This window comes from Cryptomeria japonica, chromosome 5 (genome assembly GCF_030272615.1).
Source record: "Cryptomeria japonica chromosome 5, Sugi_1.0, whole genome shotgun sequence".
In the NCBI taxonomy this organism is placed as follows: domain Eukaryota; kingdom Viridiplantae; phylum Streptophyta; class Pinopsida; order Cupressales; family Cupressaceae; genus Cryptomeria; species Cryptomeria japonica.
The window spans coordinates 686,769,559-686,793,313 of record NC_081409.1 but is presented as its reverse complement, the minus strand read 5'-3'; the positions used below and the strand labels follow the sequence as shown (position 1 = coordinate 686,793,313).

At 30.5% G+C, this 23,755-nt stretch overlaps 1 protein-coding gene and 1 non-coding gene across 2 annotated transcripts in view; one reads left to right on the top strand and one right to left on the bottom strand.

Annotated features, from left to right (window-relative positions):
• Nucleotides 1-23,755, bottom strand: part of LOC131876069 (18.1 kDa class I heat shock protein-like) — an 84,717-nt gene that overhangs the window by 24,694 nt on the left and 36,268 nt on the right. The window lies entirely within an intron of this gene.
• On the top strand, nt 3,867-3,969 carry LOC131040757 (U6 spliceosomal RNA). Its single transcript, XR_009104927.2, has one exon. It is a non-coding gene; the product is annotated as a U6 spliceosomal RNA (small nuclear RNA).

Genomic DNA, 23,755 nt, shown 5'->3' with positions numbered 1-23,755 from the left:
GGGAATTATATCTAGACTTGCGTTGAATAAAGCTTGCTAAATCTACATATGTACTAGAGCTAGTAGGGGATGCAGAAGCCATGATAGAAACTGAAAACTCAAAAAATACCTTTCAAAAAATGTGAATTTAGGGCTTTCAGATTCTTCTCCACCTTGCACTCTGTCGGTTGCAGAATCACCGCTTTGCATTCTTCACTTAACCGTTTGCAATTTGAATTTGAATCTCCTTCAAGGTTTCTTAAATTCTCATAATCGCAACACAAATCGCTTTGTCATCGCTCTGCACTCGAAAACCTCCTTCGCTTCAAAAACTAATAGTGAGAAATGATTTGAAAAATCCCTTTAAAAATATTTCTTACCTACCGCAATTAATGCTCCACCATTAGGGTGTAAACCCTAATTTGCCTTTTACCATTTCCGGTCTTCCGCCTATTGACAGGTATCGCATACCAGTTAAGGTCTTTTACTAGTGTAAACCAGGTTTTTGAAACATTTCGCCGTTGACTGCCCCTAAGTTTTTTTGAAGCTTAGTTTGCCGGTTCCGTGATTTCCACACTCGGTGCAGAAACCAGTTCCTCTTGTAACACCATTGGTTTCTTCTTCTAGGTTTTGTTCATGTCCACTTGAATAGTGTCAATATCAATGTTTCCTTCCGGAGTGACCAGTATATCATCGAAAATGTTCTTTCTTGATCTACAGAATCTGGCAATGTGACCCGGTTTGTTGCAATGATAGCAGACCAATCCAGGTGCTCTCCAAGGTTCATTGTTCATGTTTCCATTCTTCCTTCTGCATGTTGCAGTAGTGTGACCATGAGCATGACAGACCATACAATTTGCTCTCCATTTGGTTGCCGCTTGATATTAAGTTGCTATTTACAATGTGCTATCACTTCAAAAGATTAAGTTGATATCACTTACTAAAATGATTATTTGATCATCTATTTCAGAATTTTCTTTTTGAAAATTTTAATATAATTTATATAATATAGTTTATTGAAGATAAAAATAATCTATTATTCAAATAATTATGATAACAAATAATGGTGTCAAAGCCATCCTTTTTCACAATTGAAAATGCAAACAATTCAAAAATTCCTGAGTTTGCAGATGAATAGAATGCTGATGCCTTTCCTGTCCACCCACCCAAAAGCTTTGGCCCACTCCAACTAGCCACAAATGTTTATTTCTCGGGCGATTGGTCACATTGGAGCTCTTGCTGTCTTTTAATAATCCAAATAAAAAGTATTCTTTGATTCATTCTCCATCATTAATGACATTGTTCTATTTACTTCAGCATATATCTCAATTAGATATGTGTAACAAATGTTTTAAGATATTGTTTTCAATGATTTTATTTTATTTTATTTAAATATGTTAAATTAATTGAAAGTGGGTATGTTAAGAAGGAGATTTATGTTATCTTTTATACAAATTTATCTAAGACTAGTACTTACATGAGAAGGGGGTGCAAGGGTTATATTGATAGAAAAGTATGTATAATATTGTTCTCTCTCCCATGACCTTCTATATAGATTTATGTAAGTTGATGCATAGTTGATTTCAAGATTTCACTTCTCCATTGACACCTTTGTTTTGTAAAATTATTTGATAAATGGCCTACCGATTGACCTCGTCTACTGCAAAAAATATAAAATATAAAAAAAAATTCCTTAATTGACCTTCCACACCTCTTCAACATACCCATTGCACACCAAGGTGTGATTTCAGTTGTATTGCATATTTACAAGTATTTAATTGAACCTTGTTCATAGAATAGAAGCAAGACTAGTCATAAATTTTGAGTAGATGAGGTATTCTAACATTGACCGTATCATGATTATAATTGTACTCTACAGACTTGTGAGTGGGGCCATGTCTTGGCTGGAAAATTTCCTTATGTAATTGAAATATATTTTATAAGGAAAGTCCATAAAACTAAATGCTTACATCTTATAAAACAACCATTGAAACTGCAACATAAACCCTAAATATTGTATTGTAGAGATGTTGAGGTTGTGCATCCCATCTATAAAAAATGATGTACATATATAATTTTTAATAATTATACTATTAAAACGTCATTAAAAAAAACCTCAACATGATCAACTTCACATGAAAACCCATTTCTAATAACAAGAAGCGGTGTTCAAAGACATTATTCTTTATCATGCAAGTTATTGAAAAGTGAAATTAACTATCAAAGCTAGAGTTTTCTGTTTATGGGATTAGTTTCAAAAAGAAATGTAACCATCTCTCATTGCCCAAGAAGTGTGTTCCATGAACATGATTCCTCTATCATCAACTACAATGTAGAAGGTAGGAGGTATGGTTGAGTCAGATAAGGATCATACAACTCTCACTTTCTCTAAATACCAGTTGCATAGAGGGAGGTTAAATTATTATATATTACTTAGCTTGATTGTAGAATACAAGTCGTAATTGGATGCATGCTATAAACACCAAATAAAGGTGTATATGCAGTACATTAATGGTCTGCCATCTTACAACAACCACTACAAAACCTATGCAAATGTCCCTGAAATCTCAAGTCTAACCATGCTTAAAAGAAAGAAAGAAAGGCTTATAAATAGAAGCAAATGAACATTAATCATTAATAGGTTTTAAAACTTATGGCAAATTAATCGGTTAAAACCCATTTGAATATTGTACAAAGGAACAGAGTTTTGAATTGTAATATCGTTCTGTGTTTGTGAATTTAAATTGAAGGAAAGAGTCTTTGCAGTCATTTTTGTGTTAGTGTGTTGTTGTTGTAGGCCAGAGGGGTTTTCCTACTGCATTCTAATTTAATAAGCGTAGTGTAGCTTAGTACTGAAGTCCAGAGCCTCTATACCCAAAACAAAGGAGTTCAACCAGAAAAATGAAGCAGTTCAAAAACTCTTAAAACTAAATAATAAACACCCCCGAAACATGTTGTTATTCTCGTAACTTTATGAATCCCCAAAATTGCTAATAGCTCATTGTCAGTTCCCTTGATCCCAACCAAAATAGAACAGTTCGATCAGAAAAATAGAGCAATTGACAAACTACTACTTTTTGAAAAGCCAAAACCCCCACCAAAAAACTGAAGAGCGAACAAGAAAGGTGGAACATGGAAGGCATCTTCATTAAAGGTGCCCCACATCAATTTGATATCCATTATCCACAGGGGACTACAATTAATCAGTTGTGTTCCAAGGCAGAAACATACGAACTCGTGGGGTTCATGGCTACAATTAATCAGTTGTGTTCCAAGGCAGTAAAACGAAAGAGATGAATTAGCCATATATCTGTAAACGCAGATGAAGGAAATCGAGAGAGATGAATTGGGCATATATCTGTAAACATAAAACGAACCTTACAGAGGACAGATAAACATACAAATGAAATAGCAAATGGAGATGCGGGGTATCGAACGCCGTATCTCTCGCATGCAAAGCGAGCGCTCTACCATGTGAACTACATCCCCAAACTGCTACAAGGTTTTCTTTTTGTAGTATCATTGGACGAGAAAGGAAGCGCAGCGTTGTGGGCATCGGTATACAGAGTTTCGTCATTAGCAACAAACTGGAAATGGCCTCTATAGCTCACAATAGCCTCTATAGCCTCTAAGACTGAAGGTCCGTGGTTCGATCCTGCGTGGAGGCAAGGGAGGTAGAGGGTTAGAAGTTTGAGGTTTTTAATTTTTTGATGTAGGTATATTAATACCAACGCAGCCTACGTTGTCTCTACTCCCCAGGCGACGGAAGGAAGGACACGTGTGGCTTTTAATACATCCGCGGTGGAAGGGCATCGGTTTGCTCCCACATTCGCTACGTGTAAATGATATGGAGCGCTACATATATTGTTTTGTACACTCCATTTGATGTCTCTTCGGAGACATCCGATAAAATTAGAACAATACAGAGAAGATTAGCATGGCCCTTGCGCAACGATGACACGCATAAATCGAGAAATTACTATTGTTACTGTGCTAATTCTATAATTTTGGAAGGTTAATTAGAAAAATTTGTGTTCTTGAGGTCAATTTGTAGGTAATTTTATTTGTCCAACAATGATCTCAATGGACAAGTGATAACTTCAATTATTTGTCCACTTTCAAAGATTCAAACCTAACTGAAACAAAACCTTGGAATCAAAAGAAGGAGAGGGATGTAAAAAGAAGTAGAGGGACAGATAAAAAGAGATAGGAGATAGGGATAGATAGAGATGAAAGAGATAAATATATAGGAGAGAGAGAGAGAGAGAGAGATGGGAAGGGGGAGAGCGAGAGAAAGGCAAAGAGAAATAGAGAGATAGAGATATAGAGTAGGAGAGATGGAGTCAATATATGAGAGAGAGAGAGAGAGAGAGAGAGAGAGAGAGAGAGGGGCGAGGGACGAGAGAAGATAGCTCAATAGATAAAGTGGTTTAGGGAGAGAGAAAAAGAGATAGGGAGATAAAGGTAAAGAGATATGGATAGACAAAGGGACAAGAGGCAGAAGAGAAGTAGAGAGATAGAGATATCTAGAGTAGGAGAGATGAAGTGAATAATGAGATATAAATAGGGAGGAGGAAGAAATAGGGAGATATAGATAAAGGGGCAAGACTGAGAGAGAGGAAGAGAGATGGACAGGGGAAAGATAGAGAGACAAAGATAGGGAGTGAGAAACAGGGAGTGTGTGTGTATGTGAGTTAGAGAGAGAAGGAGTGACCAAAATAGAGAGAGAAGAGAGGATTAGAGAGATAAAAAATGGGAGTGATAAGGAGAGAGGGAGAGAGAAAATGAGAGACGTGTAACACAAGAAATATAGAAGGGGTAAGAGCGCGCGTGAGAGAGAGAGAGAGAGAGAGAGAGAGATAAATGATGATAGAGGGGGAGATGAAGAGATGGATATGAAATTATATAGAGAGGGGTAGAGACAAAAATTTATAAAGAGAGAGTGGGAGTGATGGAAGAGAAAGAGTAAATAAGAGAGATAGATAGTGATAATGAGATATAGATAAAGAGGGAGAGGGAGAGATGGGAAGAAAGAGATAGAAGGGAAATGAGTGAGAGATAAAAGAGGTGCTAGAGACAAGTAATAGAGAGAGGTAGAGAGATAAAGATAGACATACAAAAATAGAAATAGGGAGTGTGTGTGAGAGAGAGGGAGAGGGAGATATAGGGAGAGAGAAATAGGGTGTGTGTGTGTGTGTGTGTGACTGACTGACTGATTGAGATATGGAGATATACATATAGAATGAGAGAGCTATATAAATAGTAAAGAGAGGGAGGGAGTGGGAGGGAGAGATGGAGAAATAGAGATAGAAAGAGAGAGAGATGGAGAGATAGACATAGTGGGAAAGATAGAGGGGGAAGAGAGAGAGAGAGAGAGAGAGAGAGAGAGAGAGAGAGAGAGAGAGAGAGAGAGAGAGAGAGAGAGAGAGATGTAGGGAGACGTATATCACCATGTACTCTATTGATGATGCACGATAATAACACCATGGTCACAAACTTAACATTGACTTATCTACTGGCTTAGATATCTTATTACATCTATGTAAAATACCCCAAGAGATATCGGTCTCAAGGCACCTATCTATTATCAATAACAATCAATTTAAAATAGGTGCCTCGAGACTGATATCTCTCGACGTATTTTAGATAGATGTATTAAGATATCTATGATAGTTTGAATAAAGCATTATTATTCTTTACAAGTCATGATGCCTAATGAATAGGAATTCATAATGAGTGAGACATTTCATCTTTTAAACCAAAAATTTAATCTTAATTTCAATAGAGGAGTTCACTTAAACAATGTATAGATGGTGGTGAGATTCTAATTCCACCCAAGGCCTTAACACATGATATAGTTTAACAAATGTTAATCATGTCCTCTCTCTTGGTCTTATGTCAATTGTTTTCTTGGAAAGAGTCAGTCCTTGTGATTTGTGGATAGTTAGTGCCCAAGCCAATAGTTGATAAAATCATGTTAAATTTTGAGGTCAAATTCTTTGGGTTCAAAGTTGATTGCAGAGAATGGGAGTCGAGGAATGTGTTTGGAGCATAAAAATGGTTGGATAAAAGAACATGAAATATAGTAAAGGTTTGTATGACATATGGTGATGAAATTTGTTGTAACAAATTTTGAGCTATTTATTTAGTTTGATTGTTAAATTTGTGCGATATGAAACTTCTAAATATATAAGAAAAATGTATGAATAACTATTTGAGGCTAAACGATCTATTGATATGAAGTGAGAAAATCAACTTGAACAACAAATAAATATTGATTTTAGTTTCAAATTGGGTAAATTTGAGATCTTTTTAGTGCTTATTTTTCATTTTTTAAATTGAGTTCAAGGTTTGATTATAAGTCAAACATGGTAATCCAATGCACTATGTAATCAATTATTTCTTAAAGTGAATAATATAAAGACAATTGAAAGAAATAAAATGAATTAGCAACGAATAAATAAATTAAAAAACAAATTAATTTTGGTAATCACAATGAGAGTTGAACCCATAACCTTTCAATAAAGTATTAAGCATACTAATCCATTGTACCATGTGTTTGTTTTAGTTGCTATTTACTAAAAACTATTACATGAATACATAAATTTTATTTACTAATAACTATTTTATTTTATTCTCATTTTATAATGATATATCAAAAACTATTACATGGATACATAAATTTTATTTACTAGTAACTTATTTATTTTACTATCATTTTATAATTATAGATCAAATTATATTTTTAAAATTTTAAAATAATTAAACAACCATCAAATCTTTATTACTATTTTATACTATATATGTTTGTTTTGTTGTTTAAATTAAATAGTTAAGTAGAATATTATATGGATACATAAATTTTATTTACTAAAAACTATTACATACATACATAAATTTTATATACTAATAACTATTTAATTTTACTATCATTCTATAATTATATATCAAATTATATTTTTGAAATTTTAAAATGAATAAACAACCATCAAAAACTCTATTACTATTTTATTATATATGTTTGTTTTAGTTATTTAAATTATAGTTAAAGTAGAATATTACATGAATACATAAAGTAGAAATTTTATATTACATTGTGCTATATATTATTTACTATTTTTTCCCCTATAAACTATTATATGATTACATAAATTTTATTTATTATTTTATTTATCAATAACCATTACATGGATACATAAATTTTATTTACTAATGACTATTTTACTTTATTACCAAATAGTTAAAGTAGAATATTACATAAATAAATAAACAACCATCAAAACTTTATTACTATTTTATACTATATTGCTCACTATTTATTTATTTATACTTAACAATTTTATTTTTTTGGCATGTTCATGCAATTGCACTCCACCATGAGCTTCTATTGTAGGTTATGCCTCTCGACATAATAAAATCCTTGTTTCAATTCATGACATTCTTTGCTTTAATGAACACTATTACATTCTCACTTTGTGAATGCAATTTCATACCTTGCAAGTGAAAAACTATTCATGAAATCATTTTTTTCTTTTGTTTTCCACAAAATTATGGGACAACATGTATTCCAATATATCAATAAAAAAAAAAACCATAGCTTTTAGACCTCAAGGAAAGCTCATAAAAAAGCTATAGAGTGTTATAATAGAACGCCATAAATGTAGAGAGGAAGATGACCCATGATAAATTATGAAGAGAAAATGAATGATTTCATGACCTCCTCTATTTGTAGGAAAACTCACAAGAAAAAGATGGTTGGACCATCAGTGATTAGTCTTTCTTGTTCAAGAGATTATCTTTTAGCACATTATATTGTCAAGAAAATGAAGGAAAATTTAAGTTGCTATATCCGCCAATAGGTCGTTTGAAGTTGAATTTCGCTGGTGCCTCTAGAGGCAACCCGGGGCCATCTGGAGCGGGATTTATTATACGAAATGAAAGGGGAGATTTAGTCTACGGAGGACCTATCAAACTTCCAAATGGTACAAATAATGATGTGGAATATGCGGCTTTGCTTGGCGGCCTCAAATTATGCAAAGATAAAGATCTTCAGTCGATAGACATTGAAGGAAATTCGCTCAATGTTGTCAAAGCTATAGCAACTAGTTCTACCCCCAATTGGACAAAAAATATTAAGTTGCTATTTACAACTACAACGTGTTATCACTCAAAAATATTAAGTTGCTATCACTTACTCAAATAATTATTTAATCATCTATTTCAAAATTTTATTACTGAAATTTTTGATATAATTTATATAATTTAGATTATTTAAGATAAAAATAATCTATTATTTAAATCATTATGATGATCAATAATAAATAATTCATGAAAAATATAATATTTTAGAATTTATGAATAGACCATCAAGAATACAATGAAATTAAATATTATTCGATCTTCGTTAATTACCTTTATACAAACAGTCGCGCTTGACATCTCATACTAAAGCTACGCATATTATAAAAACAATCCACTAATAATATCCTAAGCATTGCCAATATTGATCCTTTTAATATCTCGAACTAGATTTGTGTAACAAATGTTTAAAGAGATAATTTTCAATGATTTTATTATTTTATTTGCATATGTTAAATTAATTAAAAGTAGGTATGTCAAGGAGGAGATTTATCTTATCTTTTATAAAAAAAATTATCTAAGACTAGTGCTTACATCAGAAGGGGTTGCAAGGGTTATATTGATAGAAAAGTATGTATAATATTTATTTCTTTCTCTCATGACCTTCTCTTTATATTTATGTATGTGGATGCATAGTTGATTTCAATCTTTCACTTTTCTATTGAGACCTTTATTTTACAAATTTATTTGATAAATGGCCTATCGATTGACCTCATCTACTATACAAATGTAAAATATACAAAAATTTTCCCTAGTTGACCTTCCACACCTCTTCAGCATAACCATTGCACGTCAAGGTGTGATTTCAGTTGTATTGCATATTTACAAGTAGTTAATTGAACCATGTTCATAGAATAGAAGGAAGACTAGTCATGGATATTGAGTAGATGAGATATCCTTAGATTGACCACATCATGATTACAATTGTACTCTATATACTTGTGAGTGGGTCCATGTCTTGGCTAGAAAATTTCCTAAGGTAATTGAAATATAACTTTCAAGGAAAGTCCAAAAACCTAAACACTTACATCTTCTAAAACAACCATTGAAGCCACAACATAGACCCTATATATTGTATTTTGGAGATGTTGAGGTCATGCATCCCAACAATACAAAATAAATTATGTACATGATGTGATTTGTAATAATTATAGTATCAAAACCACATAAGAAACCTCAACATGATCAACATGGAAACTTCACATGAAAATCCATTTCTAATAACAAGAAGTGGTGTTCAAAGACATTATTCTTTATCGTACAAGACATTAAAAAATGAAATTAATTATCAAAGCTAGAGTTTTCTGTTTACCCGATTAGTTTCAAAAAGAAATGGAACCATCTCTCATTGCCCAAGACTTAATACCAAGTAGTGTGTTCCATGGACATGGTTCCTCAATCATCAACTACAATGTAGGAGGTATGGTTGAGTTAGATAAGGATCATACAACTCTCACTTTCTCTAAATACCAGTTGCATAGCGAGAGGTTAAATGATTATATATTACTTAGCTTCATTGTAGAATACAAGTCGCAATTGGAAGTATGCTATAAACACCAAATAAAATTGTATATGCAACACATTAATGGTTTACCATCTAACAACAACCACTACAAAACCTATGCAAATGTCCCTGAAATTCTAAGTCTAACCATGCTTAAAAGAAAGAAAGGCTTATAAATAGAAGCAAATGAACACTAATCATTAATAGGTTTAAAAATTTATGGCAAAGTAATTGGTTAAAAGGCATATGAATTTTGTACAAAGGAATCGAGATAAGAAACCAAATCCCATCACATAGGTGTGTTCCATTTATAACAATTGCCATGAATATTAGGGTCAAAGAGAGGTATTTCCATGAAAATTGGCAATCATATTCTATTGCCATATTATTATTTAATTGTTATGCATCATATTAAAATCATATGAGTCTTTCCCTTTAAAATTTGACTATTACTTTTTGGCTTAAAAGCACAATATTTTCTAGCCTTAAAATTATGTACAAATTGAACTTCAATGCATATATTTAATTGTGATATTTATATGAAAAGGAGTAGATTTGAATCCTACATCCTAAATGATACTCATGAGACATAATGGACATAGTAGTGAAGAAATGTCCTAATTTGTGTAATTTGTTAATCATACTGTTTTGACTCTAAAATGGTTTTTCAAAGGTTGGAAAAGCTAATCTTTTACAATTACAGTAATCTAGTATAGTTGAGGATCTTGGTCTTGAGCCTCTAGAGGAGTATGTTTGCTTCCCTTGTGTCCTCCCTCTCCGATTTATTCATGAAGAAGTCTCTCCAAGCGTACGGATCCTTTTGAGTATAGACTTTTCTTCTCCCCTTTGGTTCGGGACATGGTTTTGTGGCCCCTTCCTCTCATCCTCCACAACTCTGAGATAGGTTTTTTATTTTGAAGTTCAATAGTTTTCACTAGTCTTTCGCTTGCATGTCGATCCTTGGTTCCTCTTACCTTGTTTGACAATTTTGTATGTTCCCCTTATAATATATTTATCATACTTAAATGTAATATTTTACTGTATTATAATATTATATGACTTTTGCCCTTTATTAATAAAAAATTAATATTTAAAATAATAAATATTTAATAAATAATTTAAAAATATAGTTACTATGTAACTTTATATTTTAAATAAAAGAAATATTTATTTCAATTAAATTAAATTAAATATTTCTTAAATAAATCAAAACATTAATAAATTAATTTTTTATAATTTCAAAATAAAATAAAATAGATCTTTAATAAATTACTATTCTTTATATAAACTTTATTAAATTAATTTAAGCAAAATCTAAGTGTCTTTATGTTTCATTATTTTATGTAGCCGCTTTTATTTTTCACGAAAAGGAAACCACACTTGGACAACTCAAAATCCACCATTTTATAAAGAAATACACCTGTACGACATATATAAATTTTTTCTTCTATTAAAACTAATAATAAAGTTCATCTCGCTGTACGCGCACCCAATTTACATACTATTGATATGGCTTGCATTTAAAGCTATTATATAATAAATGCCAGAGTTGAGGTATATTCTCTTTTACATTAGCATCTTGTACTGTGCCAATAAATTAGCAATTCATTATGAATATATTAATTGTGGGTAAACTAGCATATATATATATATATAATTATATATATAAAGTAAGTCGAGAGATATCAAGGTTTTGATTTTTCATTAAATTGAAGCTATATTGCTTTAAGTGGAATAAATAAAAATTAAAGCCTCAATATGTCTTGGCTTACTTTATATATATAATTCAATATATATGCTAGTAGCATCCCGAGTTGAAACATAAAAGAAAAAAAATAAATTATTAATTTATCTTTAATAGCTTTTTATTAATTATTTGAAAAAAATATAAAATAATATTTTAAATTTAATTTTGCTTGTTAAAGAAAAGCTCAAATTGAAATCAGCATCTGATCCCAGATAGCAAATGTGATAAAAAATGGTAAAAAATTAATTAAAAACTCCAAAAACGTCTTACGAACAACTAAAAATGCTAAATTGGCAAAAAAAATAAAAAACCCACGAACCCATTTCGCTAAATCACAAGACAAGAACACTAAATAAAATATTTTAAACGTCCATTTTTTAACATCATAAAAAAAAATGATGTTTAACTTGCTAAAAATTTCAAAAATTAACCAAAAAAAAAATGCGAAGAGGGTTTTCTCGGGGTACGTACGAGTCGACCATAGGTCGGAGGACGCCCGTGTTATCGAACTCGCTGGAACCTGTGCTAGTGGTAAGGGATCACCATCTTCTTCTCCAGAGCAAATTTTCCAAACTTCAAGTGCACAAATGAATGAGTGGTAAAAATGTTTTTAACCATTTAAACTTAAAAGAGAAGTTAAAAAGGGCATTTAAGTGGGATTTTTATCTCACTTCTTTTAAAAATCAAAATCAAACTAATCAATTAATCAACCTTGCAGGGCAGCGCTTTAAAATATTTTTAACTGGGAGATAATTCGGATACAATCTAACAAAATTTAAAAACATCCAATAACCATAAGATCAAAACAATCAAAAAACTTTTTGAGATTTAGCCCCCAAGGGGGCATCCTCGTATCGTCATCGACAAATCAAATTTTTCTTTGAACTAACATGTTGTCACACATCACTTCAAAGAGGGACAAAATGTATACACTAAAAATCAGTTTAGAGAAAGAATTAATTAAATACAAAAAATATTTAATTAATATTTTTCTTATTCTTCTACTATATAAATAAATTTAATAATTTGTTTATATGGTTCATTTATTCTTATTCTCCCCACTTTAATCATTTTCTTTCATTTTCCCAATTAAATGTTTGAATTAATTAATGTGTATTTAATTATCCTTTCTCATTAAATTTGAATTTGAGCACGTGGCTCCTAATCGTAACCACCTAGCCTAACCACATGCTAACCTAACCCACCCAATCCAACTAAGGGTTCAAATCCTATCCCCTCCAACCTCTTATCCTAACCATTTTTTGGGTGTTTATTCTCTCTTTGAGACACGTGGCGCTTATGCCACATGTCTCTTATCTCCATGCCACTTGCCCCCTTTGTTGGCATATGGTTGGCTCAGACTCTTTGTCACTTGTCCTCTCAGGAATGATAAGTGTCTCTCTTCTCAACCTCTTTCCAACTTCTTCGATCTCAACCGTCGATTTCTCCAGACTGAATCTACACCGTTGTTTTTTGCCACCTCACCTCTGGTCATGGAAATCTTATAAATACCCTTCTCTTGGTCATGAGAGGGACCTTAGCATCTTAGCATTATTAGCATTCTATCAACATTTTCCAGCATTTAAGCAATCATAGCATAATTAGTATTCCATCCTAGAGTAGCATAGTTTCATTCAATGGCTTTCATGTTAGCTTGAACATAATGTAGATTAGCATAGATTTGCATTAGCTTTTGCATCATAGTTTGCATAACCAATTCCCATCTCTTGAGTTGTGAATTTAATGAAATCATACATTTAAGAGCCATCTATTTAACTAATGAAATCCTTAAGACTAGAGAGCGATGAGACGACATTAGGGAGTATTCTAATTGTTAATTTTCTTTTTCCTTCATAAAATGTTTCATTGAGTATGTGTGTGTTTTTATCTACTTATTAATGTATTAGAACACAATATTTTGCACACAAACCTAATTAATCAACTAGTTAGTATGTATCCTAATTACTCTCAACATTGGGTGTTGTGTTAGAAAGGAAACTTGCACAAATAAGTGATGCAAGGAATTTGCGAGGTCATAACTTTTGACTCGGTTGTCCAATTGGGTTAGGTGTATTGTGAAGAGTTGTTTAGATTGTCAACAAAACCTACGTCGGTTGGACCTCAACTCAATGTCATTTTCAAGGTCTATTTTCTCCATCTAGGGCTTCAAAAAGAATATTTTCTATTTTTTCCCTTGATTTTAGAAAGTTGATCTTTCAAGCAAAAAATTTATATTGTTGTTAAAAAAAATTTATTGTGATTAAAATCAAATATATGTAGGCTAGTTTAATTCTCATACATAATTTTAATATCTATTTTAATTATCAACTATCAAAACACTTAATTTTAAAATAAATATTTTTTCATTTATCAGATTTTTGCACACAAACTCAATACACTTTTAACATTTTATTTATAAATGTCTATCAGCGTAATTTCTAGTAATGATCGCATAACATCTCATACTACTGCCGCACATATAATAGGAACAGTCTGATTTAACTATAATATGTATTTTAATTTATTTATTTGGTTAGCCACGTAATAGGGAATTGCACCTCCATCCTAAGAGAAGGTAAGTGATCGGATTCAGCAGTTACAAAGCCCACTTACACACACATTAATTGCTAGTTATCATAAGTTTAGTTATGGTGGATTAATTTAATATATTAATTGATAATTGTGAGTCAATTACTATTAGTTTTAATTCGTTAAGGAAATGTCCGATTTTAGAGGTGGATATATATATATATATATGATTATCTGAGGAAAATGAGTCAAGAATAATTAAGCCGAGAGGCTTCTGGCAGCAAATTTATGCGTCAACATTTGGAGGTTTTCAATAATTTTGACGGTCATTTGGTTTTCAATTATTTAAGGTTTAAAATAATAATTAACTAATATAGAAAGTAAAATAATTAATAGATTAATAGATTTGATTTTCAAAACGGTTACGAGACAATTTCACTCCATTCGATAATTAAAAATTGCAAAAATAGTAGTGCACCATTCTTCGAAGGGATCAATTGTGCAGTTTCATTGTGAGATAGAGGTATGTAATATTATTTTACAGATTTCATATTGTTTTCATATTATAGGTTTGTTGAATCTATTTTATTTGCAGAATCATCAACATATTAATATTCAACTTTTGGAAAGCTATCTGGATTGATTCTTCTGTGTAGTTGTGTGACAGGTGAAGATGTGGAGACATTTACACCAAAACAACTGGGTTATCTTGAAGAAAATATTGTGCTCGCAGCAAAGAAAGTTCGAGAGAGAAAAGGCAAACATATTAATACGTGTATATGAATTGAACAAAAAATACTGTATACTGATCAGTTTACCTCTTTTACTTGGTGTTTCAAAACAAATAGAAGTCTTAAAATATGAACGCCCAAAGACAGAAAGCAAGGTAACATTGACACAAATTTAATTTTCTTCTTAAAATAGTTGTTATCTATTAACAACATGAATTTTCCACACTTTATAATTTCAGTATGCATTGATCTCTGGTTTTGATTCTTAATATTTACCAACATCAATGTTTCCAATATGAAAACAAAATAAAATCAGTTTCATGTTACTGATGGATTGTAATATAAGATCTAAAATCGCGAAGATGAAAATAAATGAAACAAATTTACGATTGTAACTCGGAGGAGCAAGAAAATGTAACTCAGAGGGGCAAACTCCTCCACCTGCATTTCGTGTACAACCAAGCCAGTTGAACTTGCAAGGCAGTGGATTTTGAAAACCCAACCCTAGAGATTAGGGTTTCTACTCCGCTATCTGTTTCTCCATAGATTTGTAAGGTGTTTACCTGCATGTACGATGATGTTGCTTCGTGGACGAAAGCACATATTTTTATACCATAAATAGATTTGCAGAAAAAAAATATCTGTAAAAAACCTTTTTCTGGCAATTATAGTGAAAAAAAAAAAGTTATGGTGCACACACTGAAAAACAAATTACTAAATCCGGTTCATCTTTGTAGTTTTAATGGTTCATTTAGAACGATACCTCTCGGCTTATTCTATATATATTATTAAATATATATAAGCTAGTTTAAATAATAACAAGTTTAAATTAAAACAAATAACTTATATATCACTTTAAAATGATGAAAATTATATAAATTTTTTAATTATATTAAAAATCATTACAATACTTATTCTTGTTAAAATTAATAATAATATTTTTTCATATTATTTTGACAATTCATTAATAAATGAACAATCTAGAAGCAATCAACAAGAACTGAGCAATAATTCAATAAAATATACCTATTCAATAGTAAATTCCCATAAACCTCTACCATCATTATACGAACCTTTTAACTAGTCAAGCATTTGTCAAACAAAGGTGTTGAGTTAATTGGAAAAAGACAAAATATTAGATATTAAATTAAAGTAGTGCTCGTATTTAATGATAATAATTTACATAGAGAATTGATTATATTTATTTTGTCGAGAGGCAATTTACAATGGGATTCAAGTTGTCCGTAAACAAAAATGCTTTTTAAAAAAAATTGACATGCTGACTTGGCAGTATAGTGATGCTGGCGGAAGAATGGGTAGAAACGTTACACATAAGATATCGGAACAACCGCAACCACATGGTAGTGGAAGAATTCCATTTACCATCTTGAAGCTAAATATAACCAGTGCAGAAGGAAAAATAAATCGACTATGCCTGTCTACCAAATATAAATCGATTATGCATGTCTACCAAAAATAAATCGATTATGCCTGTCTACCAATAAAGTAGAGGTGATAGTAGTATAGAAACAATAAATGAAAAACGCAAGGTGAGTAATGCATGCGGTGAGTAAGGCATAAGGTGAGTTGGCAGAGTACAATGGCACCGGTGAAAGAGGGGAATAAAATCTGTCAGAACCATTATAGAAGAGTGCACATTAATATGCCAGAAGAGAGGACGCCAAGGAAAGAGTCGCGGTATTGCATCTTTAAAAGCTTACAACATTTCTGTAAAAAAATTCTATTCGGCATCCTTGAGAGCAAGGCACCGCTGTGCAAAATCTTCAGGTATGTAAACTGATTTTCTCAGTCTTTTCTTTTACAGTAGATTTTGAAGTTTCCATAGCAATTTCAACATATCTGTTTTATGTATATCCCTGCGACCATAATATTTTGTGTGAGAGAGATTTTATTTGAGGCACTTGATCGAATACTATATGTGCACTGTCTATCCTTCTGCAGGCTTTCCTTCAGCTTCTTTGCACTCTCCACTTAAGTCTTCTACATTTTCATTGCATGCATTAATCCGTCTACAATAACGGATTCTATCTTTCCCTCCTCTCTGAAAGAATGCATTGCATGCAGTCTATTCTGAACCTGAAAAAGAGATTCTTTGGACACTATCCAGAACCTGAGCAGATATTACAGAATGCTCTGATGAGTTTAAGAGTACTCTCTCCTTTAATGGGTCCATATTAACTCTAATAGCCATCATTGCTAAAATTATCATCAAGTTTTCAACTTTGTGCATGGCATAATCAAAATATTTTCACAATTAAAAAACCAAATCATAAAATAAGCTTATAAAAACTCTTACCAGATTTCATTGTAGCGCTTGAATCTGATAATAATTTTGACACGATATTTGCACCACTTAAGGCAATGCTTTGAATTTAACTGACGTAAAACTGTATTTAGGCTTTTCAAAATTAAATGTTTTAGGATAAGAGTATTTGTTCCAAGCTAAGCACCATTCAAAAAAAGTAAGTTGACAGTCAAAATTATTGTGTTTGTTCCAAGCGCAGGGAAAATTCATTTCTTGTGTTGCGAAGAAAAGGATTTAGAGGGTAAATGTTTATCATTTGAAGTGAAAATGAAAGGGAGCTAAATACTTTTCCACACCACACCACACGCACTCGATATTTTAATCTTTCCTGGAAAATAAGTCTTAATATTTATTCATTAAAATGGATTCAATTTTGATGTGGATGGTATCTAGACATTAGATCCAGGGCCCAAGTCTGTTACAAACATCTGGGAATAAATGTGGTACCGTTCATTTGGATTATCAATTTAATCGATGCTCTTTGGATTTTTATTATTATTTTAATTTATAACATGAAAGTAACACAAGTAGTTGAAAATATAGACAGACAATTTATTGGATTTAGTTGGAGTTGGCCATTAAGATTATTACTACCATCTTTTAAAGCTTACATTTTCTTTGTTGGTGGTGTTAATAACTCATTAAAGTTGTACATATTGTTTTTTAATCTTTTGTGTAATATTGATTATACATATATGATATATTTAAAACTACTATACCTATATTTTAAAAAATCTATGTAAAATTAGCCAAGAGATATCAAATTTTAAAATATTTAACATTCATAAAAATGAATAAATCATTTTATCTTCTATGTGACAAACAAGAGCTATTCAAGAAAATACTTGCATCAATCAAAAGATTCACTATAAATATGTTATTAGAGGCGTTATGAAAGAAGATCAATTGCAACAATTAATAGAATCACTATAAATATATTATTATAGGTATGTTGCAAGAAGATAAGAACAATTCAACACATGCATTATAAATCATCAAATTGATAGAAGAAAACGTATTTACATATAACAATTTTGGTGGAAACCTCGCATAATATCTCACACTAATCCTACCAAAAAATAATTAATCAATTCAAAAGTAAAAATAAGATAGATTATTGTTATAAATTAGAATTTACAATATATTTTAAAAATTATTCAACAAAATAAAATAAAATAGATTATTGTAAAAAATGGCATACTGACCTAGAAGACAAATTCTCCTCCAAATGTGAAAGTGTTTGATTGGTGAACAAAAGTTTTAATGCCTACACAACATTAAATTAACAAATCTCTATCAATATACAAATAATTATTTTGAATTTTAAATTATTATGTAAATGTGGAAACGAAATTAATGCTAATTATAATTTAAATTGTTTCCCAATTCGAACCAACACATAACATTTAGTAAGGAGGGGCTAACATAAACTCTAATATAAAATTTAAATTTAAAACACATAATTTCATTGTACATATTAAAAGCATCTAATTTTATGCAATAAAATAAATAAATAAAATAATTTAAAAATTGATAAGCATTTTTTACATGTCAATTATGATATTTATATTAATATAAATATTTTTTTAAATATACCATATTTTATTTTGTTGAATAATTTTTCAAATATATTGCAAATTCTAATTTATAACAATAATCTATCTAATTAGTGTGAGATATTATGCCAGGTTTCCATCAAAATTGTTATATGTAAATATGTTTTCTTTTATCAATTTGATGATTTATAATGCATGTGTTGAATTGTTCTTATCTTCTTGCAACATACCTATAATAATATATTTATAGTGATTCTATTAATTGTTGCAATTAATCTTCTTGCATAACGCCTCTAATAACATATTTATAGTGAATCTTTGGATTGATGCAAGTATTTTCTTCAATAGCTATCGTTTGTCACATAGAAGATAAAATAATTTATTCATTTTTATGAATGTTAAATATTTTAAAATTTGATATCTCTCGGCGAATTTTACATAGATTTTTTAAAATATAGGTATACTAGTTTTAAATTATTTAAACTCTAGAATAAAGTTAACAACTTTTAAATAGAATTAAATTATTTATCAAATATTTATTATGAATTTCAAATAATTAATATTAAATAAAATAAATTTATTTGAAATAATTTTATATTTCAATATGAAACATGTGCATATATATAAACTAGCATATCCATCTTCAAGAGAAATATAGATAATTTATGTCTAAAAATATCATTTTATGTGAATATATAATACGCTTTGGGTAAAATAATTATTCAATTTAATTATTAGTAATTTTATTATTGAAATGAAAAATAGAGATACATATTATGTAATTAACTATTTTAAAAAATCATTTATATAAATTATAAAAATTACTTTTAAAATTATAAATATTTAATAAAATAATTTGAAATATAATTATTATGTTGAGAAACCTTCTATAATTGTTTGAGTGTCAAAGAAAGGTTTACATATAAAAAAAATAATAAATAATAAATAATTTGTTTGGCTTGCTCAATTTTCATCGTGGCCATCGAAATTTTTGGAAATAGGTTCCCTTCAAAATAGGAAGATATATTCATTCCGTCAATGTAGGTTTTCGCCTGAAATGGTTACATCGGAAATGTTTATAGCCGGAATTGATTGTTTACACGGGATCTCACCGGTCCTCCGAGACCTCACGGCTTAATAACTATTAGTTTTAATTCATGTAAGTAAATGTTTAATTTTAGAGGTGGGAAATATATATAGAATTAATCTTAGGATAATGAATCCAGAATAATTTAAATAACAAGTTTGAAAATAAAACTAATAATTTATATATCACTTTAAAATGATGAAAATATATACATAAAAATTACTATAATATTTACTTTCATTAAAATTAATAATAATATTTTCTTTATATTATTTTTTCATTTCTTTAATAATAGATTTGTGTCTTTCTTAAATTTTACATATATTTTTTGAATATAAATATAGTAGTTTTATATTTCAATATGAAACATGTATATAAATTAAAGTATTTATATTAAAAAAGATGGATAATGTATATAATACGTTTACTCTAAACTGTACTGAAATTGAGTTTTCGTCGGAAATGTCTCAAAATAACTATTCTATATATAAAATCTTTTAAATTAATCTAAACCAAATCTTAAAAAATCTTTGTTTTAAATAATGTGGCTGCTTAGCTTCTAACTTTTGGAGCTGGTGGCCCATGATTAATAATATTAGTAATAATTTGTGCACAATAAAAAATAGAAATAAAATGTTAAAATTTTAATTAGGCAAAAAGGATAAATTGAAAAAATAGAGATGTGGCTTTACCATATTTGTTTCCTCTCCTTTCTATTTGCCTATAATTTTGCTTACAAATTTTATTTACAACTTTTATTTACAAAAATATTACTAATAATTTCACTTACAAAAATGATCTAACACAATTGCATAAAAGTAAGCAGCCATGGGGCCACCTGCTCCACAAATTACTCCTAAAATAGTTGAGCTGCTGCTGCTAGACAAAATAAGCTAAGCAGCAGCATGGGACATCCCCTTATTTTTTATTCTTAAATAATAGCTGTTCCACTTAAATAGCAAAAGATTCTAAAATATAAATATTAAATTTGCATGGGAACACTCTTATTTTTTATTCCTAAATAATAACTGTTTCACTTAAATAGCAAAAGACTCTAAAATATCATTATTAAATTTGCATGGGAACACTCCAACTGCTTAAAATAAAACAGAAAATAGAATTAAACAGCCGCATAGAACATGAGATAAAACTCCCTTTTTTTCCACTAAATGAAAGACTCACAAAAATCCACGGCCATAAAAGCAAATACTCCTGATTTACTATGAAAACTACTGAAGTTCATCTCCTTGTCGGTGCACCCATTCCGTCTTCTATTTAAAGCACGGGCCTGACTTGATGTCGTATATTTCCATCACCATGCCTCACAATATTGTTTCCAACCACACTTCTTCAAAGCGGGTTGTGCATTCAGAAATATGGTCTGAACTACCGGATGGAGTAATAGAGAGCATACTAAAATGGTTTCCATACGAATTACTTGTCAGGCTCCGTACAGTGTGCAAGGACTGGAACAACCTAGTATCTCGACAGAATTTCCTTACTTGGAGGGGGCAAAATTTCAAAGAGAATCCATGGCTTCTCATAGTCAATGAAAAACACGATTGTTACCGTTTTAAACTGTCAACAAAGGAAGCGAAGGCTTTTCCTATGAATTATAAGGTATTGGCATCAGTTGGAGGAATACTCCTCTTACCTGGCAGTTCATGGGGTGAACTGTTTTTGTGCAATCCGTTTACCGGGAGAGGTATTCAAATTCCTCCGAGGGAGGACATCTCTAAAGGAAAAAATATTATAGTATGCAATCCAGCAAGGGAAACTTTTGTTCAACTTCCCCCGCCGATAATCAGCAAAGAGAATGGGATATTACTCGGAGACATTTTGTGGAAGGGCAAGCAATATCAAGTAGTAGCAGTGCATGACACCTTCATAGAGGTTTATGATTTTACAAAGCGATCATGGGTTATTGTACAGCAGCTGCCTGGACGGTATATTACAGATATAATTTTCTTTAAGGGTTTATATTTCTGTACTGTTCTCAGCTTCAATGGTAATTATGCTTACTATTACTGTGGATGGAGTGTTGAGGTTTTGAGCATTAAAGAAAATTGTACATGCCAAATGGTGCACCTATCTATGTCTTCGCCCGTATACAGACAATGTTGTATGTTGATGACTCCTGAGCTGGTTGTATGTGGGTCGGCACTTTTTCTCATAACGCGGCATCCAAAGCAATTATGTTTGTGGGAGTTGGAGTACGACAATAATAATCTGAGCATAACTTCAAACCTATCCTGGAAGGTGGTTGCAAAGATGCCTAAAAAGGTGTGGAAGTTTTTATTTGATCGCCCAGGCAAATTCCTGGCAACAGGGAATCATATCTGCTTTATATGCGAAGTAATGGGAAAGGTAGCCTTGTTCAATACAGAAAATGGATCATGGAGCTGCTTCACAGTCGATGAGAGCATAGCAATTACTTTTTATGCATATCTTTATGACCCGAGGCCTGATATATCATTTCAATAATTTTTTATTATAATCTTTTTAATTTTTTTTCATTTACAAACATGATTGTAATACATTATTATTCAATATTTATTCAAATTCAGAATTTGTATTTTATATGTGAAATGGATAATGTGTTTTAACTGTTTTCATAGATTTTATACTAGCTTATATATATATAATAATATATAGAATAAATGGAGAGATATCTCTATTGTACTTTAATGTAATAGATTGATTTAAAAATAGTTGTCTCAAGTAGAAAAGGATATCTCTTAAACCCTGACCTTAAGGGTAAGTGAGGTAAGTGAGTAATAAGGCTAATTGAATCTAAACTTTGACCCTCATTAAAACTAATGATTATTAAACCAAAACTAAAAAATAACAGACTAACATTAAATAAACCAAAACACTAATTGAACCTTAACACTAACCATAGTTTTCAAATAATTAAACTTTTATTCTAATTAAACTAATTTTAACCATAAGTGATGATTAACCATATCTCATTAAAAGGATACATTTATTAAAACCTAACCCTAGTTGAAATGCCAACCTAATCAAAGCCAATCATTAATCATACATTAGTTACTCTAATTAAACCAAACCCTTATTAAACCCTAATCCCAATATAGATAAATAATATCACATTATTAATTTTACACTTTTTTTTAATAAATCAATGAGAATCATTTAGTGGTGTGTTAACAAAACTAGATGAAATTTTGAATTAATAAAAAACTATATAAAATCTTTAAAGAGACAGATATTTGTAGATAGTGTGATTTTATTGTAGTTTCAGATATGTGAATATAATTTGGTTGTAATATTCATTGCATGAAAAAATCATCCCAATCTTTCAATACACAAAAGATAATAAAATTATTGTTTGATCTATAAGATATTTTTTTGTTCAACTCAATTTGTTAAATCATAAGATTGTAAGTGCTTTTGAACATTGGCTATAACAAAATCGATAATAAATCATTCAAAAGTTCAGAAATTAAAAGTTTTATAAATTAAAAATTAAAAAAATCAACAGAATATTATCAGATGTTTGTTGCAAAATGAGGTCCCTTCTCCGCCTCCACATTAGGATATCTTCAAAGGGTTTGGGTCTGCCCCTAAGAGCTTAATTCCAAGAGGGATGACTATGTGGATATTCTGGCTATGGCACGAGATCACGCCATTGATACTAGTCAGGACAGTCAGAATGGTGATCACATGAAAAAAGGGGTTGGGAACAAATTCATCCAAATGGAGGAGAATAATGTCTAACAGTCATCCCTTATTGTTAAACAAACTGCTGAGAGGGTGAACATTATGGTAAATAATGTTAATAGTGCTCAACAAGATAAGATTTTGATTAATCTGGAGGACAAAGACAAGAGCCAAGTGGATTATGGCCCTTGTAGGAAAGCTGCCTCCCAAACTGTGGATTATTGGGAATTATGGCGCCTTTTTAGGTTGTATTGTTATATTTTTAAGCAACCTGTTTTCTCTTGTTGTTATGTTCTGGTAATGCTTTGATTCTAAACTTTTTGAAATCTTCTTTGTAAAAGGTTTTAGGTCCCTTCAAAACCTGTTTTTGTCTTAATTCAAAACAAAATAGAAATTCTTGTTTCAAATTTACCACAAATAAAATTTAAGAAAAGTATTAAAAATTTAATATATGACTATATACATTAATAACT